This window comes from Sinocyclocheilus anshuiensis, unplaced genomic scaffold (genome assembly GCF_001515605.1).
Source record: "Sinocyclocheilus anshuiensis isolate Anshui unplaced genomic scaffold, SAMN03320099.WGS_v1.1 scaffold284, whole genome shotgun sequence".
NCBI lineage: Eukaryota > Metazoa > Chordata > Actinopteri > Cypriniformes > Cyprinidae > Sinocyclocheilus > Sinocyclocheilus anshuiensis.
The window spans coordinates 2,182,777-2,189,792 of record NW_015554266.1 but is presented as its reverse complement, the minus strand read 5'-3'; the positions used below and the strand labels follow the sequence as shown (position 1 = coordinate 2,189,792).

The following is a 7,016-nucleotide window of genomic DNA, read 5'->3' as shown; positions in this document are numbered from 1 at the left end:
TGACTCTCCATAGTTGTGTCTTTATATATCTCACAGTTGCTCCTTAATGTAACAAATATTCGATGTTGATGCATCTCCCAGAGGAGAAAGTCTACAGTATATTTTTTACACATATATCTGTTAAAAGTGAATTTGGTCAACACTATCACTTGTAGACGGCTACACCATTTGCTAGCTGGCTTACTTAAGTCTTTACAACCATCCTTTTTATCATTGCACAACATTAATGAGTCATGTGATGGCACAGTGTGTGATACTGTACGGTTAAATGCTGGGAAAACGCAGTCACATTGATTCAGTAAAAGCTTTCTGTACTTTCAGACACATGCCTGCTAATATGAGGTAGGAGAGACCAGACTTCATACTAAAGAGAAAAGAGACAACAGGCAGCCCACAGCTGCTGAAACCGAAGACGCCGAGGGAGACTCTCAGAGGCCCAAATGCACTACAAGGACTTATAAAATGCCAAAAATAAAGGAGGAAGAACAAAATCTCTGTTGCAGGACAGATGTTGCTAAATTTGTCTGCGAGCCAGATGAAGGAAGCAATGTTCTTTAACTCCATACAGGGACACAACACAGAGACCACATTGTACTGAGTGGCAGAGGGATGATGGCACTCGTTTTAAACCATGTTTGCTGTGACCCAGACAGGGGCTGAACTCATTCGTGCTCAGTCTCTCATTTCACAGTGAACTCAACAATGGGACCTGAAATGTTGTGCTGATTAGACATGATATCAGTATTGGGTTAATTGGTGATTCTTCAGTTAGGAATCTTAAATCCTCTTAAATGTTAACATAGAGTAGATAAATACTTGTCAAACTCTTGCAGAATTGCAGAAATGTTTTATGCCCAAAATATCTGTGAGACAACAAATGGGAAAAGTAGTGTAAGACACTACATGTATAGTTGTGACACTACAGCGCCATCTGGCGAAGAGTGTACTTACAGTTGCCTCAGACGATGGGCCAGTTTTAATTAAGTTTTTTAAAAGTTTTAATTAATTAAAGGGGTCATATGATGCGATTTCAATTTTTCCTTATTTTGTGTATTTGGTGTAACAGAATATCACTGGATGCAACAAATGCCTCGTTTGTAATGGGTTTTAATGTTTTTGTCTCGTCGCTCCGGCCGGGACACGGCATCAACAGTATGTGAGGGGCGTAACATTTCTGTCTCACACCTGAGGTATTCGGCCAATCACAACACATTGTTTAGCTGGCCAATCACAGTACACCTCGCTTTTTCAGACCGATGAGCTTTGTAAAAATCGACGCGTTTCAAAAAGGCGGGGCATAGAGGAGAAACAATAATGTACAGCATGTGGAAAATAGTGTTTTTTTAACTTTAAACCGCATAAACACATTTCACTACACCAAATACACAAAATAATGTTATTTTTAGCAACATCATATGACCCCTTTAAGTGATCTGAAATTAAGTAATTAAGTTTTATATTTACGGATGTCTCCAATCCTACTGAGAAACTATCTCTAGCATGTGACCATCAGAATATGAAAAAAAAAATAAAAACAGTGATGTTTTGTAATAGCCCAAATTTTACAACATTTTTTTCATGTTCTTTTCTAAAATAAATGAATGAATCAATTAATAAATAAAGATAAATAAATAAATAGCAACTTCGTTTACATGTCAGGGTCTATTCTTCTAATAGAAAGATGCCATTTAATTTTTACACCTCGTGTATTTTAGAATTTGTTTAGTAAAATAATGAAAGTTTGAATTTAAAATTGTGTCCTTTAATATTTTCATTAGTTTTATTAAAAAATCAGTAATTTACAAATTGTTTGTGATCAAAATTTATTCTTTAAAAGTGAATAACTACATTTGTAGTGTTCTCATTACAATGCAATCTGCACTTTATCAAACTTTATCGTATATATCTAAAAACATTTAAAGAAATATAATCTAATAAAATAAACACACATTTAGCATGTCTCCAAATATCTGTTGAGTGCTGCTACTATGACAGATGGTGAAAGGAGGAAAATGTCTCCAAACAAAAACACACACAACCTTACATGAGTTTACAGTGCCTTAATAAAGCTGTGCTAACAGACAGGAAGTGCTGCTCAGTTCACACGATCACGAGCGATGATCACACAAACACACATGTGACTTTAGAAATGTTTGGTTGGAGTAAAACGTGACAATTAAGAGCAAGCAACCAATGGAATGTGAGTAATATTGATGTCATGTAATAAACAAATCTGATATCTGACTTTGGCTGTTGCATAAATACAAAAAGAACAAATTAGAAGTACAATAAAGGATATGCAGCCAAAGGTGATCTGAGGTCTTCATCATCCTCATCATCATCATCCTCATCATCTGAAAGTCCGAAAGACAGTGAGAAAAAGGCACCAAGCGAAAAAGAGAAACGTGACAAAAGAGGTTGTCTTCTACTCTTCCTCCTCCTCCTCTCCTCCCATCACCTCCACGATGAGTTCGGCGGTGCAGGTGGCTTCCCCGACGCTGTTCATGGCCTTGCAGGTGTACTTTGCGTCATCATCACCGCTGACCTCAGAAATAACAAGACTGCAATTTCCATCTTCGTCATAATCGATCTGAAAATGGCGCGTCTCTTTTATCGGCTGCTCGTCCTTAAACCACACCACCTCTGGGTCAGGATAACCTGAGAGTGCATAATTACAAAATATACATATCAAATAAACGATATAAATAACTTGACACAAAATGCATGGATACCAAAAGATTCTATATTTTATTTAAAGCAAGGACACTTTCAACTGATCAAAACTGACAGTAAAGACATTTGCATAGTTACAAAATACTTCTACTTCAAATGAATGCTGTTCTTTTGTTTTATGGTTTCCACAAAAATATGAAGCAGCGCAACTGTTTTCAACATTGATGATAATCAGAAATGTTTCTTGACAGGAAATCGGCATATCAGAATGATTTCTGAAGGAGCATGTGACGCTGAAGACTGGAGTAATGATGCTGAAAATTCAGCTTTAACATCACAGGAATAAATTACATTAAAATATATTCAAATAGAAAACAGTCATTTTAAATTGTAATAATATTTCATAATATGACTTTATTTATTTTACTGCATAAGAGACTTCCTTCAAAAACATTAAAACATTTTACCACCCCAAAGTACAGACACAAAATGTTAAGCATATTGGAAAGTCATCTTCAATATTTTAATTCAATATTCACATTTAATCCATGCACCATATTTTATCAATTGAATGCTTCAGCAGTGCATAATCATGTAATTGTACCTTCGATTTTGCAGTCGAATCGAGCAGCACTGCCTTCCACCACCTCAACGTCTTTAATAACAGAGCTGAACGTGGGTTTCATTAGAGTTTTCTCCTCCAATTCAGCAGCAAACTCTTTATCTGCTACGACAGACATTCAGGAAGATTTTGAATATAAATACACAGACTTTACATTAACATGCACAACTCATTTGTATTTTAACATTCAGTAATAAAGTTTTAAACCCGGAGAAGAGTGCAGAAAATCACGTTTAATGCAAGACATACAGTATGATAACTCTCTATAGACAGTCTCCTTTCTGGAGGTGTTAAAAAACAATATTTAGTTGAACAGTACTAACCAGGTTAACAATGTCATCTCCCTTGTGAAAAAGAAGTAATACTTTAAAATAATATTTTCAGAATACTTTAACTTTTTTCACTTTACTTTAAAAGAATACTCTTACTGTTAGTGCGAACTAGATGTAATGTTTTCAGGCACTTCATTGCTTATTGCATGTTGTTTTCAATTAAATTAATTTTAAATGTATATTAAGTGCTAATATTAAATTAGTTAAATTTAAAGTACTTTTTTGACTAATCTAAGTAAGACGTAGGTACATTTTATATGTAATCTCATAATTACTTCTATTGTCTTTGAAATATGGTTAAAGTGCACCGATGAATGTGCTGACAAGCATTTAAAGTAAACTAAAATATAAATTAAAATCGAAATAATTTTATTTAATTTCTATTGAAACTTGCATTGTTTTCAAATGTATTTGTAATTACACATTTTGTAATGATTAAGCTGTAATGATGTAATGTAATTTTGAAATGAAATACATTTCAAATAGCAGTTTTAAATATTGAATAACACTACAGTTAAAATTATGTTCTGTTACAATTATAATTACAATAAAATTTATAAGTACTTCACATGTGTTTTGGTATGTTAGTCAACACATCAAAATAGGTATACTTCTTTAAAGCATGACACAAAACATAATAATTTAAAGTGTACAAATATATCTAGCATATTGGCTGTTTATTAGTACTTATAAAGCACATATTAATGCCTTATTCTGCATCACCATATATTAGATCCCTTAATCCACTCCATACCTAAACTTAACACCTACCTTACTAACTATTAATAAGCAGCAAATTAGGAGTCTGTTCAGGGAAAACTCTTAGTTAATAGTGAATAAGTGTTCCCTATTCTAAAGTGTTACCCAAAAAGTAAGCAGATCTAGCAGTTTTTAAGGATTTTTTTTAGGAAGAAGTACTTTCCCTCCATGCAATATGAAGCACCTCTAGTTTTGTTTTCTTCTAGCTTTGTTTTCTGCTATACTCATGAAAGCGTACTCTACACTTAAGTAGCCTTTTATTGCATTAATATTATATTATCTGCAAGGACAGTGCAGAAAATGTAATATAATTTTAAGATTGAGGTACAGTACAAGCGCACATTTTCAGTAAGCGCACTTCTTTATCACAAACAATGACTGTGTTAACAATTCACTAGCCGATGCAGTGTTTGTCTTTTATTTAAGGGTTGGTGAGGACAGAAACGTTGTGCACCTTCAGTGGGGGAGCCCTTTTTGGCATGAACGCCCGCCATCAATGCCATGTTTGACAGTCGACCGATAGCTCGTACCGCATGCCCTGTTTTCTGGAGAGCAGTGTGCAAAACTATCAGTTATGACTTTACATTCACCAACACATCAGTAACAGAACTTTACGATTCGAAACGCACCGCGAGAAGCTCATTTTACTCAGACTATCAATAATACAACAAGAAAACAGTTTATGTCCGATTATCGTCATTCTAGATCCCGACCTGCCACTTTCTTCTCAGAATGTATTTCTTCATCCTCTCTTTGGAAAGCTTCTTGGCATCCATTTGGGTGGTGTCCTGTTTGAGCCAGGGGTGCTGGAAACACTGATCGCAGCTCAGGCGGGCTCTGCAGACAAAAAAACTGTGTAACTGTGCATCATGTTAATTACACACACTGCTGAGAGAAAGAGCGCTGAGAAAAATACACTGATGAAACTGTAAAAAGAAAATGTATAAACTCAGACAGACAACTGAACCTTGCTGCAGAACCTCAGGGAGAACCGATGCATGACGCAAGACGGAGGAAATCAATAAAACCAGACGTTCAGAACGACTCAAGGACAAGGGAACAGTTATCATTTGAAATGAAGCAGAGATGTGCACTCACTTCATGTCTTTCTTCAGCAGGTTACCGATAAAGTCTTTGGCCTCATCTGAGATCTCATCGAATGCCTCGTCTTCAAAGTCCCACGTGGCTGAGGTCACGTTAGACAGCGTCTCGTTATCATTGTCTCCCATGAAGGGAGATAAACCACTGACGCTAAAGTGAAACAATAAAAGAAAAATAGAAGTAGAACTATAAAAACTGTCACACGTCACATGGTTGTCAGGGCTTTGCTGCACAGTTGCAGACTTTGGAGTGCTTTTAAGTATGTTGCTAAGTGGTTACTATGGTGTTATATGTGGTTTTACAGTCTCTACACTGGTCTAACATGAGTTAATGTATTTATAATGTATTATAATGCTTTTTTAAAGTAAGTATGTGTTTTGTTGTCAGTGCAGGGTGTGAGTGAGGGAGTGTAGAAGTGAAGGAGGACTCGTGACATTTGTTAAGTATTATATTAGACACAATCAGGATTTTATGCTTCATATAGTAGTTTGATAACAGATGTATATCAAATTTAATAGTTATTGGTTTCATGTTGAAAGGGTGTTTGTTGTGAATATTTAGATATATTGACTTTGTTCATACAATCTTTGTTTAGCTCATGGGTAGCATTTAAAACTGCATGGGAAATGTAGTGGGAAATCTACTCACCCTCTGATAAAAGTTGATCTAGTTCACATATTTACACATGTTGGAAGGGACTTACCTGTTATAAAAGCTGTTGTTCAGCATTAGCTTATTAGGTTTACATTGAAATTTTATGAATTAAATGCTTACATTTTTTTGTAATCGGTCTCTAAATGTTTGTATCGCAGGGGATACATCGCCCTTTTAGGGATATAAATCAAGATTATGAAAACATATACTGTATATAGACTCTGAGATTTTGTGGCTTGTGTTTTAGAAAATCTAATCTTTTTGTAATCTTGACAAAACACATATCATTGGAAAGGTCTGTCAGCCAAGATTGCATATTTGCTGTTTTGTTATAGAAGTGATATTGTGACAGAAAATTGCTTTAAAAATTTCAGTAGAGTTTGGGTGTAACCCAGTGGTTATTTTTGGTATAGTGGCCAAACAAAATCTGACAGGACCACAATTTTTGTGATATCAACTTCAAATTTGGAACATAACTTGGTTCCCTTTCAGTCAGTCACGTTCGACATTACGTCAGTCGTGACTGACGAATTGGGATCTCGCCCGAGAGCCCAATCACCTACGAGTGTTAACTAAACAAGCCAATGACAGTTGGCGTGCGTGTTACGCCACGCGCACCCCGCCCCGCAGCGCGGGTATAAAAGGAGAGCGTGTGCAAACGCACATCAGCTTTTCGCTTCGGAGCCGAGCCTTCTAGTAAGCAAATCTCCGTGAGTGTTTTGAAGAAACAGCTGGCGTTGGTGTGACGGCGTATCAGCGGGGGTTGCCATCCAGGCTGCTGAAACCTCGGCGAGCTGCAGCTGTCATTCTGCGGTCCCGCCGCGACCTCCCCTGACTCTCTGAAAGCTCTCTCTGAGAGAGTGTTTTTTCCTTTC

The 7,016-nt window shown here is 36.2% G+C and overlaps 1 pseudogene; it reads right to left on the bottom strand.

The window, feature by feature from the left end:
* Nucleotides 1-1,780: 1,780 nt before the first annotated feature.
* LOC107671283 (myosin light chain kinase, smooth muscle-like) overlaps nucleotides 1,781-7,016 on the bottom strand; it is a 99,758-nt pseudogene continuing 94,522 nt past the window's right edge.